Source organism: Ceratotherium simum, chromosome 31 (assembly GCF_057802395.1).
Source record: "Ceratotherium simum simum isolate JZ-2026a chromosome 31, ASM5780239v1, whole genome shotgun sequence".
NCBI lineage: Eukaryota > Metazoa > Chordata > Mammalia > Perissodactyla > Rhinocerotidae > Ceratotherium > Ceratotherium simum.
In genome coordinates, this window is record NC_141930.1 from 6,672,957 (window position 1) to 6,685,968 (window position 13,012).

Below are 13,012 nucleotides of genomic sequence, written 5' to 3' on the forward strand. Positions count from 1 at the left end.
TAGATCTGTGACAAGTCTAAGTTTCACATCCATTCAGAAGACCAAATAATATCATTCCCTTGCTGGAAGCTCAGATGGACATGAATTTTTGCACGATCTCGCATTTGGCATTATAGTACTATTATTCACTTCTTTTTTGTGTGTGTGAGGAGGACCAGCCCTGAGCTAACATCCAATGCCAATCCTCCTCTTTTTTTTTTTTTTTTTTTTTGCTGAGGAAGACTGGTCCTGGGCTAACATCCATGCCCATCTTCCTCCACTTTATATGGATCACCGCCACAGCATGGCTTAACAAGCAGTGCGTCGGTGCACACCCAGGATCCAAATCGGCAAACTCCGGGCCTGGGCAGCAGAGTGCCCGAGCTTAACCACTTGCGCCACCGGGCTGGCCCCCAATACTATTATTCTTGATCTTCTATAATCGCATTTTTTCATATTATTAATGCATCATTAATGCATGTAAATTGTATTAAATAAGTTAATTAATGTAGAGTAAGTTGATAAGAGAGTTCAGTTTTAGGATTTCCAAAATAAATCATCAGTGGCTTGTGCCTCCTTAATATAATTTGGCATCTGAATATACTTACTGCACTGAAAGCCAGCAGAAATTTAGATTTTTATTGAAACCTATCTTGTATTATGCCACATTTTATTCATTTCAGTACCATCTCCCTCAGCTACACTGCATGCTGATGAAGGTGAGAACACATCCTAAACAGCTCTGTGTCTGTGAAAGTTTCCAAGAAAAGTACTGGTTTGCAGCAACTATTAATTAAATTCCCGACTGACACAGAAGGGTACAGGGCGTCTCTTGCATATTTCACGTAGAGAGACAATGGGAGTATGATAGCAAGAATCTCACAAGGGTAGCAGGAAAATATGGATTCGAACCCTGGCTTTGCCACTTATTACCTGTGTGACACTGTGTCACAAACTCTAACTGGTAATTTCCTAATTTGTACAATGGGGGCAGTAATGGCTACCCCACACAGTTGATGGGGGAGGCAAAAATATGATGCATGTGAAAGCATTTTGTAAAGTGGAAAGCATTTTTCACACATAAAATATTATTATTATGTCTATGCACATATAAATACGAATCCTTATTTTCAGCAGTAGGTTTTTTGTTTTGGGTTTTGCATTTTTTCTGTGTGTGAGAGTGCCCCAAATAATGTCTGTATATACAACCTTTTCTATTTACTAGGCTGCTGAGTGATTAGTTGTTAAAAGCAAAATAGAGTGAATAGAGTCAAATATATTAGAGTCTTGATTCATTCCACTAATATAGGGAAATAGGTAAGCTGCTGTTCAATAGAGTATGATTCAGCCTCTGAGGTCATGCACTTGGGTCCCGGTTCTATTGCCTCACAGATGGGAGACTTTGTGTAACTCATTTACCATTACATAACTCCAGTTCTCCATCTTCAAAAGAGGGGGCTCATCTGGATGATCTCTAAGATCTCAATGATTTCTTTTTTTTTTCTTCCCAAAGCCCCAGTGCATGATTGTATTCCCTAGTTGTAAGTCCTTCTAGTTCTATGTGAGCTGCCGCCACAGCATGGCAACTGACAGACGGGTACTGTGGTTCCGAGACCAGGAACTGAACCCGGGCTGCTGAAGCAGAGAGTGCCAAACTTTAACCACTAGGCCATCAGGGCTGTCTCTCAATTATTTCTAAATTTTATATCATTGTATCTAATAGAATTGGTTATTTAATACTGAAATCACCTTATTATGTTTGCAAACTTTTCTATTTCAATAGCTGCCTGCTTCCCAAATTTCCAGAGGTTTCATGTAGACGCATAAGCATTTTATATATATATATAATAATTTAAAGTGATATTTATATTCCCCATCCCATCCTGTTTCCCATCCAATAGATTCCTGGTCATCCTTCACGAGACATCAATCCCACGCTGACTTCCCTAAACTGCCTCCAATGAGGAGAATTTAATAACTCCCTCCACTGTGTCACCACAGCAATATAAAATGTATTGACATCTCTAATTCCAGATTGAGAACTCAATTGAAGAAATTTTAAATTTAAAATTTTTTAATGTTAAAAATTTCCATCCCACAGCATTTGAATCCTAGAAAAAGCTATGTAAATCTCTGCTAAATAAATGAAGGTATGAATGAGTACCACTTCACCAGTTCCGGCCACAGTATCCTGCACACAGAGGTCCCATCCAATGTTCAGTTTGGAAACAGATAGATAGATTTCACACGGGTTAGTCAAGGTAAATTCTTTTCCTCAGAATTTCACAGACAATGAACAATGAGATTATTGTTGGCCATTATAACATGTCATCACATATAACTTTCCCTTCTTTCCTCTTGAAATGGTGAGTGAGGTCTGGAATGTTAAACTGTAAACAGGAAGTCTGTCTGCTTCTGTTTCTCTGGTAAGCCACATGCATAACCCAGGGATGGTTAAATACCTGATTTAACAGGATTCCTGTTACTACCTGATTCCATCGGAAAGTGAAGGATTTTCGTATTAAGAAATCATAAAAGACAGGTGAGTCCAGGAACTGGTAATATGATTAAGATTTATTTCTGCTTGCAACATGGATTATAGATTAGATCTACCATTTCCAGCTACACACTCTGTATTTATCTTGTATAGAATTCACGTTAATTTTAGATTTTTGAATTGTGGATATGAGGGCAAAAACATTCCGGTAGAGAGGACTCAGGGAATATTCAGAAAAGCACAGAAGGAAACATCTTTCAGTTCTTTGTGTATTTGTGAGCTGTGTTTATAGCTCATTGAATCTAGAATTCCTGCAGGATTCATCAGAATCCACAGTCTTTCTGCTGATTTATATTAGTTTTGCTGATTCATCCAGTAGATGTATGAGATCATTTTTAATCAGATCATTCCACAGTCAGCAAATGTTTAAACTGAAGCATCTTCGCCTTCTTTGGGTCAAAACTCTCTGGTCATCCACAGGCAGTGGGTGAAAAATGGAGAGAAGGTACTTGAAATAACTCCCAGGTAAACACTGAAATAACTCACAAGCAAACAGAAAGGAACAGAAATCCATCCTGATGAGAGAGGCTCTCCTCTCTGGGGAAAGTAGAAAAAAACCAATACCGTTCAAACATTCAACTAGGTCTGTCACTATTTGAAGCATTTACTCTAGAAAGTAAAAGTATGGTTCATAAGCCACAAGAACATCCTAGCTGGCTTTCTTGACTCCAATGAATATAGCAAAAAACCCATGATTTCTACATGGTAATTGTTAACAACAGCAATATGTTACACACCACCTTAAACAAGTACCCTGCTCAGAAAATCACCGTCTAAATTCAACGGGCAGAGTCCTTCATTCAACAAATATGACTGTTGAAGAAAGAAGGATGAGAAAAGGCCCTGCCTTCAGAACCTCCTCAGTGAATGGGAGGCCAGAAGAGAGTGGAGGACAGGAACATGTTGCCGGAGATTAGTGGAGAACAAAAAGTGAAATATGAATGAGTTTTATGTTGTTGGATTTTTTTGTTTTTGTGTGTGTGTGAGGAAAATTAGCCCTGCGATAACACCTGTTGCCAATCTTCCTCTTTTTGCTGAGGAAGATTGGCCCTGGGCTAACATCTGTGCCCATCTTCCTCTCCATTATATGGGATGCCACCACAGCATGGCTTGACAAGCAGTGCATATGTCCACTCCCGGGATCCGAACCTGCGAACCCCGGGCCACCAAAACGGAGCCCGCAAACTTAACTGCTACGCCACCCGGTTGGCCCCTTATGTTGTTTTTTGAGGATAGGTTTAAGGAAGGTGGTTGACATGATCTTCCTAAGCATAGACATTGAGTGGTCCTGTGCCATATCACTCGCTCTCCTTCAACAAGAATTAAACCTGAAGGGTAAAGAAGACTCCTTCGAGGTTATATCATTGGCATTTCTATAGTCTGTACATTCGTAACACAACTTAAATCAACCTTTCCCTTACGACTGTGGTGTGGCTCAGCAGGGCCTGATATGAGGGCGAATTACCTGCCCTGCCCTGTGCTCATAGACTAGGATGCCCAAGGGTCTTCACGCTGACGATTGTCTCTTTCTTGTTTCGTTGGCGATCTCATCGACAATCGCGACCAAACAGATTTGACGAGGTCAGGGCTGTATAGGTACGTGGGAAATCCTCCTGCGAGAAAAGAGGACATCTGGCATTTCCCATTTTTTGGCAAAGTAGAAACCCTTATGTACTCAGTGCGGGTCTTTTCTGTTTTTACCAAATTACCTTGGTCTGGGAAGCCGCTGAAGTACAAACGTCAAATTCTACGTTTTCTTCTTTAAATAATCTACATGATTAGTAAAAGACGTTAACTGAGAGAGCCTGAAAAAGAAGGCTGAACCAATATCAAGATAAATTTTAAATTTTTAAAAAAGAATTTAATTAAAACTTACAGCTGCAGACTTACCTTAAGTACATTCCTTGGTGACACTATATTAATAGGGTAGGTTCTCGAAAGGAAATAAATCCTTTTTATAGAATAACACAGAATAAGTTGTTTTAGCTGGTACTTTTCAGTGTTTTAAAAATAATATTTTTCTTTTACGTCTATTGTCAAGCATCCGATGGAACAAAGGAAAGACTTCTTTATGTTAGTGTCTTAGAATTTAAGGAAATTAGATGGCAAAGAACTTGACAGAACCCACAGCACTCTGGCAAGTGGCAGCTCTGAGCTGTTCAGCTCAGATGATTTGGTCCCCTACTGCCCAAGAAATCAAATCACTTCCTCCAGTGACCCTATATCAACGTTGTTAAAAGATAAACTGAGGCATATTAAAAATTTTAACCATTTGAGGAAAAACAGATTCCAATTGGGCAGTGCCAAACCAGAAGTAGTTAGGAGCTCTCCACCAATGAGAACTAAGGGAAAGACTTTTACAGAACCAAAGCAGAAGGGAAGCAATGATTTATGGGCTATAGCTTAAGCATCTGCCTTATTTGGGAAAGCCAAGGTGGCTGTTTGTGATTGGCTGTCCTTAGGTCTTGACTTCTTAGCTTTGAGTTTGCTTCCTTAGGCTGCTGAGGCTTTAGAACTGCCTCAATCTAATGGTCTCCTTGTTTAATTAACGTAACAACACATACGGAATAAAGGAGGGGGAAAAAGGATTTTAAATGAATTGCAATATTTTTTAATAGTGTTTTGGGGGGACGTGTGAAAATTTATATCACTTCTCCTAAGTTACAGAAAGATGAATTTCAGTAGGCGATTGCTCACTTTTCTATTTCACTTTGCCTATGTAAAAAAAGTGTTAAATAATAATATTGAACTATAAGCTATACATGATTCTTAGTGCATTGTATATATAATCCTATTTTATTCTCACAATAACCTATAAAGTAAGTCCTTTTAAAAAATTCCTATTTTATAGATTGGGCAACTGAGGCACAGAGTGTGTTAGATCTTGTTCAAGGTCATACAACTAGCAAGTAGCAGATCTGGAATTTGAACCCGGGAAGCTTCCTCACAGCCAGTGCTCACGATCACCACACATACAGCCAAATACCAGGTTTCTCTCATTTGCATACCAAATATGATTATTAAATTGCATTTTTTAAGTCAATTTAAGCTAAGCTGAGCTATTAAATAGCTTAAGTTGACCTACTAAAAATACTTACTTTCAAAAATGTATTGTTTGACCTTCTATTCCACTTCTAGAAACTTAGTTTAGGGAAATTTGCAAATAGGTGCCAGTGAGGAAGATCAAGGAAAAGCCAGATTTTTAAAACATTTGAGTGTGTTTGTATATTAGAATATTATGTAGCAATTTAAAATAATGACATAGGTCTAGAGCCAGCGCTGATGGCCTAGTGGTTAAAGTCTGGTGCTCTCACCGCTTCAGCGGTCTGGGTTCAGTTCCAGGTCGCAGAACCACACCACCAGTCTGTCAGTTGCCATGCTACAGCAATGGCTCACATAGAAGAACTAGAAGGACTTACAACTAGGATGTACAACCATGCACTGGGGCTATGGGGAGGAAAAAAAAAAAAGGAGGAAAGTTGGTAACAGACATTAGCTCAGGGCAAATCTTTCCCTGCAAAAAAATATATATAATGATGTAGGTCTATATTTACTGACATGGAAAGATGACCTCAACATATTACTAGGCGAAGAAAGGATACAAAGTTAACTTGTATAGTTTTATCCCGTTTTTGGAAAAAATACACATACTAGTTGTAAATAGGTGTATATAGTGATTACATTAATAAATATTTATTAACTGTTTATTGTCATGCATGAAGCTATATGTTTTATATGTATTAATTCATGTAAATCTCAAAACAATCCCAGGTGATAGGTAGTATTTTTGTTTCCATTTTACAGACGAGGGAAAAGTGAAAGATTGAATAACTTGCCCAAGAATATGAAGAAAGCAATATCTTTAGCGTGCTCACAAAAAATGTTAATTATGATTATTTCTGGATGATGGAATTTAGGCGGGACTTAAGCATAATTTTTTGTATTTTAGATTTCCCCAAGTGAATATTAGTTATTAATATTTCATGAAAATATTTTTATTTTGAGAAATAAGCGTTTTGTTGTCTAATTTGCTCATTCTACAGACACCACAGAAAACTTTTACTAACACCAGATAATGTCTGGTAAAAAGAGAACTAGCTGAAATAAACTGTTTCCTCTATTGGGTCTCACACTATAGCCTACTTGATTGTGGCCATGACACTTCACAGGTATGTCAAGGGAGAGGTTTAGTGGGTTTATCCAGAGACTTTGTATATTTAGCAGAAGAAAAGAGGCCTTCTCTAGCTTGTAATCAGTTTGGAAGTTGTTCTTTCTATCACTTTCAGTCACTGGCTCCTGGAGTCAGATGAAGCATTGAAAGGGAGCGGCCATCCCAGCGGGTAAACCGTTGTTGGCAGGCATCCTGCAATGCCTTTTGGAGGAATAGGATATCTCTTTCATTTCCGTGCAATTAAGGGCAGAGATAGCTAAAGCTATAGAAATATACTTGGTGAAGACTCAGTACTAGACCTTTGAGCGATTACAGACTGAGAGACTGAGAATTTGCTACAATCGTTAAAAATCCCCGTACACAGAAGTGATCACTCCAGGGCGATAAAGCTTCACGTTGAACTTGAAACAGATATGGGTGCCAGCAACTACTACCAGTTTAAATATAGACTGCACCATCGCACAGACTTGCCCTTCAACCTCACTCGGCTAAGAGCCTCAAGGATTCTTCTTAAAGGAAATAGGAAATTAGTGATAGAACTAAACTATTGAGTATTTCTGTTTTCCTATATTCTCCATATTAAGGATTTTTAAAACTTTTATTGTAAAGTTTAACAAAAGTGTAGAACTAGGGTAGAGTTCTCATTATATAGCTGAGATACACTTAAACTGAGTTCTTTTCTGATTTTTTCTTCTTTTTTTAATATAAAACAGTAAGCTAAAGATAGACATTGGTGTAAACAGATATTTCACTATATGTTCCCCTATAGGCAGTTTTAACCAAGATTCTGGTTATCCAACTGGAATGACTAGGTAAGCAGCAAATCATAGCGAATGTTGCCTCAACCAAGTTTATGCCTATTTAGCTTTATTTCAAATCACAACAGCACATTTTCGTGAGTGGTTATTTTGGTAGCAAGAAAAGAGCCAAGACATCACTGTATCTCAAAAAAAAAATGTGCAACAAAATTGCACAATCGAATTCAGTCAGCAAGAGCTATATATCATGGCCCATACCTCTGTAGAATTATTACACTATCTTACGAGTTTTTCCATCAGCTCTTTGTTTAGAATGGTTTATTACAAATTTATTTTCTTCTTGCCTTCTCCCCCGCTTTTGAGAGCCAGCTTTCATAAATAGCTATAAATCATGTGAATCAACCTCAGTTACATGGAAAATTATTCTGAACAATGCATAATATCATGGCAGGCTACCAAATCGCTGTGAAAATGCCAGAAGGAAGTCATTTGGTTCTAAATGTGAATGATAAGGATGTTAGTTTACAATGTCCAATCAAGACGTGTCATACTAGGGTCTCTAGAGAATACTTTTTAAATATGGCTAAGGTCACAGGAGCAATGATCTTATCATCACTGGATCAGTTCCCAGTTGGCAGACTATGGACTGCTTCTTTTACAAACTGAATTTCTCTAGTTTGCTCCCATGTAGGTAGAAGGTCATGAGCAGGGCTGGCATGTTCCTGGTTAGGCACAATTTCTTCTATGTATCTCTTGCAGTGGATTTACTCCCCAAGAAATATGTTCAGTTAAGAACAAGCCATGTTCAGACACTTACCAGTATTAACAGAAAGATTTCTTCACAAGTTCCTGTTATGCCAACTCATTTCATAGGTATGGTACCAAGATTAAGGGATAACAGACAGGAAGGCTCTGTCTTCCTCACTCCCTTCGCCTATGTTACTCCCTCCCTTTACTCCATTCTCTTTGATCCATTGCTACTCAATGTGTAGTCCAGGGACTAGCAGTATGAGCATCCCCTGGGGGCTTTTAGAAATGCAGAATCTCAGTCCCCACCCAGATCTGCTGAATCAGAATCTGCATTTAACAAGATCTTCCAGGTGATTTCTGCGACCATGGAAGTGTATAGGACATCCTCCTAAAGATACACTTTGCCCTGCTGCCAGGGAGACTTAGGAGAATGGTCTCTTCTGGTATTTTCATTTCTACATCTCCACTGTCATCCAAGAAATTAACAATCTAGAATCAACCCTCTTCCCCTAAACCACACTAAGACAAATAAATGACAACCAACATTTGTTTAACCCTTTACAATTTACAACATGCTTTCATAATCATATCCACCTGATGTTGGCAGCATCCTAGAGAGAGAGGCAAGTGTTACAATTCTCATTTTATAGATTAGGAAATTGTGGTTGTTGGATGTTAAGCAACATGCTCCAAATCACACACAACTAGTTTTCTGACTCCAAATTTAGTGCTCCTTTTGTTACTATGTCATGATAACTGGACAGAAGACCTAAAAACAGAATGACAGGGGAAGAGAATAAATAGCACATAAAGTAGACGTGGAAGTCACCAGAAAGGGTTGGTGGAAAATTAATTACGTAATTTGTAGCCACCTTATCTAAGATTTCACCCCCTGATGACAGAGACATATAAACAAATCTACTAGATTTTCTTAAAGATATTCAGCCTCTTCCTGATTAGGAGCTAACCATAACCATTAGCAAGGGAAGACAGGAAAACAGGCTGTGCTTGTGCGAGCGCTCTCCGTTAGCGGTTCTCACAGCAGTCAGCAGGAGCCAGCTGGGAGCCAGGCAGTCAACTGCAGCCCCACCACAAGTCCTCTGGGACATTTCTGGCACCCTTTTCCACCTGGTCCACATGTTTCACATCAGTCAATCTGATATGGTATGACCCCAGGTTTTCTGAAGATATCTCTGTCTAGGCAAAAGCCACATTTGCTTTATGTATATTTCTACATTTGTCTGATTTTTCCCAAAGCTTACATACTATCCTTCCAAAATAGGAAACTTTCAGCTTCACTTTTTGGGATTTCCTCATTAGGAAAACATAGGCAAATTTTTCTGACTAGAGCTTCTCTGCCACAGCCATTGCCAGGCCTGGTCACCAATCTTCATGTGCTGAGAGCACACGTCCCACCATGTATGGAGCTGCATCCATGGCTCACGTGAAAAGATCAAATGTTTACCGTGGGCCATAGCCTCTGCGCCCAGGGGTTCTGGTCCAAACCGTGTGCAAGTCTTTATCAGGCCATCCATTAAAGGATAAAAGAATTAGAACTTTGAAAACACAAGTTTCATCTTCAAAGTCTCTCTAGGTTTTCCTTTCAAGCGTTTCAGGGTGAAAGGTGATTTGGCAATTTAGGAAGTTACTAAGTTTTGGAATGCAAACCTTCTTGATACAGTTTTCGAAATGTTTTCCTCAATATGTGAAGAAAGGGCTAGCACACAAAAGGGGTGGTCAGGTTTTCAAACCATATCTCAAGCATCTGTTCTCTAAGTGAGGGGATGCATTGAAAGCACGGAAGAGCTGACGCCATGGCAACGTGCTCAGCGCGATGGGATTTCCAGATATAGATGTGCACCGCTCTCTGGGGATTCGAGCTGGAAGAGAGCCCTACACTCAAGATGGAGAAAACAATCTTGCTTTAAATCCAGCAGAACTAGTAATGGATAATTCTTCCAATTATAAAGTAAACACATTCCCAGCTAAATATGGGAGAGACAGCCTGCCCATAAAATTAAAGCAAGATCTGTTTCAGGAGCACTCAGTCTAGCAACAGCCAGGATTACCTAAACAAGCTTGAAATTAATCATGTTCTAGATTTATTTTTGCTCTTTACATTTCAGTAATTTGTTCTATACATTTCTGAAACATATTATTTTAGCAGCTTCTACGTGTGTATATTCTCTCATGGCCATCAAACTCTTAATACTTGGTGTTGGTTTATTTTAATTTCTATTATTTAACTAATAAAAAAATAATGGAAGCCACAGTGAACATGAGGCGTTGTGGGCAACAGTTCTAAACCATGGAGGCTTTTCAGAGAATCACAAACAAATATGTTGGTTCTTATTGTTAACCTTACCATTTATGCTGAACGTGCCAACATATTTTCTGCCCCAGACCTTTATTTTCTCTGTCCGGAATTCTCTTCTCCCTCCTCTCTCCAAGTCTAGTGTCTTCTCTTCCTGGTCTCTGCTTTAATATTACCCTTTTAAAGAGGACTTCCATGACCACTTTAACTAAAATAGATGCCCCCTGTTATTCTTTATGAGAATATACTGTTTACTTATTTTATAGCTTTTATCATTATCTGTTATTACACTTTTGGTTTACTTGTTTATTGCCTGTCTCCCCCAACAACATGGAAAGTCTTCAGTGCAGGGGTCTTGTCTGCCGTTATTATCCTTGTATATCCAGCTTCTGGTCTAGAACAAAGTAGGTGCTTAATACATCTATGTTGAATGAAAGAATGCGCGTTTGACTTTTCCTTATTTGTTTAGCCCTGATATCAAGGCTTTAAAATTTTTCTGACTTCATTTTATTTATCATTCTTTAAACCAAACCCAAATTTTTCATCAAAATTTCTTTTACCTACACATACATATTATCAGTCAACATGGTCATTCTAGCCTGAGAGACATCTCTTGAATTTGAAAAATAAATAGTCCTCTTGATTCTCAAACCTGACTTGAAAATGGAAACAGCCACCTTTCTCCAAAGGATAAGGTTGTTGATGAAGAAGAAAACATTCACTTTTTAACCACTGGCTATAATGACAAAAATCAACTATTTTAAAAAATAATGCCAACTTTATGGTTTAGTTGGTTTTAAAGACTATTTCACTGATTTTAAAACTCCAATCTAAGATTCATCAAGTCAACAAATATTTCTTAAGCCTTCTTGTAGTTAATTTGATTGCTCCTACTTTGCAACTGTGGAGGTTTAGACACAGACAGCTTAGGCAATTCCTCAGAGTAACATCTACAGAACATCAGGAGTAGCTTTCCTCCGTCTAATTCACAATATACATAAATCCACAAGCCTGGGCTAATTTACAGAATATGCAGGTATCAGATTTGTATAGAGCTATCATCAAGCCTTCTGTCTCTTACTGAAGCAGAGGCTATTCATCATCCTCTAATATCTGTTCTTTCCTTTCCTCTCCTAGTAAGGAAATTGACTTGCAGTTGGACACATGACCACCAAGAATAAAGATGACACTTGCCCGCTCCTGTGATCATGTGATGTGACCAAATTCTGGCCAATGGGATATGAGTGAGAGTAGCCCACCTTATCTAAAGGGTGGGACATCATTAAAGAAGGGGCTTGCTCTCCTTTTCCCGTTAACTCTTCCTCATTTTCTGGAATGTGGACTTGGTAGTAAGCCATTTTGTACCACAGAGACGAGGGCAAGAACCTAGAAATAAAGGATACAGGAAATGAAGAGACCTGGAATCCCTGCTATCTTCCTAAAGGAAAGCTGCCGTATGGCTTAGACTTTAACATGAGAAAGAATAAATGTCCATCTTGTTTAAGGCACTGTTATTATAGCTGCCAAATCGACATGCCAAGTAGATTTGCCTACCTGGAATATGCCTACACAGAATTCTCATACATATCTTTTCCAAAATTCTAAATAAAAGAATTTATTCGATTTTAAGTTCAAATTGCTTTTTTCCCGCAGCCTTCTATTCTCCTCGGAAATCTGTGGGCATTTCCAAGGATATAGAATAATTGAATTCACCTCGGAATGAGAGCCATCTCCAGTGCAGTCATGGAGTGACTATTCGTGCTGGAAAGCGGCTTGAGATAACATTCTAAGTCAGATCAGGCTTTATTACAAGGAGTTGTTTTAATGTTGAGGGCAACTCTTCAGTAAGAGAAAATTTTTTTCTCCCAAAGAAGGTTGAGAAGAATAGATTGAGACAAGTATTTGAAACATGACTTTTGTATTTCAGAATACACCAGGATACAGAAATTCTTAACCCGAGTCTTTGTGATCAAATCTTCTGAGTTTCAGAATACAGAAGTATTTTGAGACTCTTGAAGTCAAACTTGCGCAGAAAACTCTGGAGGAGAAAGGAAAAATGCTTACATATTATCTGTTCCGAGAACATCTTTAAATTAATCAACCACTTTGAGAATCTTTCCTTATTCACAATTTAGAAGTAATGTTGCTGTGGATATTATCATATTCCTCAGAAACTGATGATTTCTGAACCCACAAGCTAATGTGGATTAGGTACCTACTATGGACTGAGTGCTTTGCATGCAGTAACAATTGTTTGTTTAGGAGGAAGCTGAGGCACAGAGAGATTAAATAAGTACTGAAGGTCCTACCACTGAACGGCTGCAGAGCCAGGCTGTCAAAATGACTCTAGAACTTTCAGTCTAGAAGATTATACTTCTGCAAGATGTAATCATAAGTCAGGAACTTGTTAGATTTCAGGAACTTGAAGACCCCAAAAACGGGTCAGTTACTGGCCACATGGACAACAAGCTCTCTTCTATCAC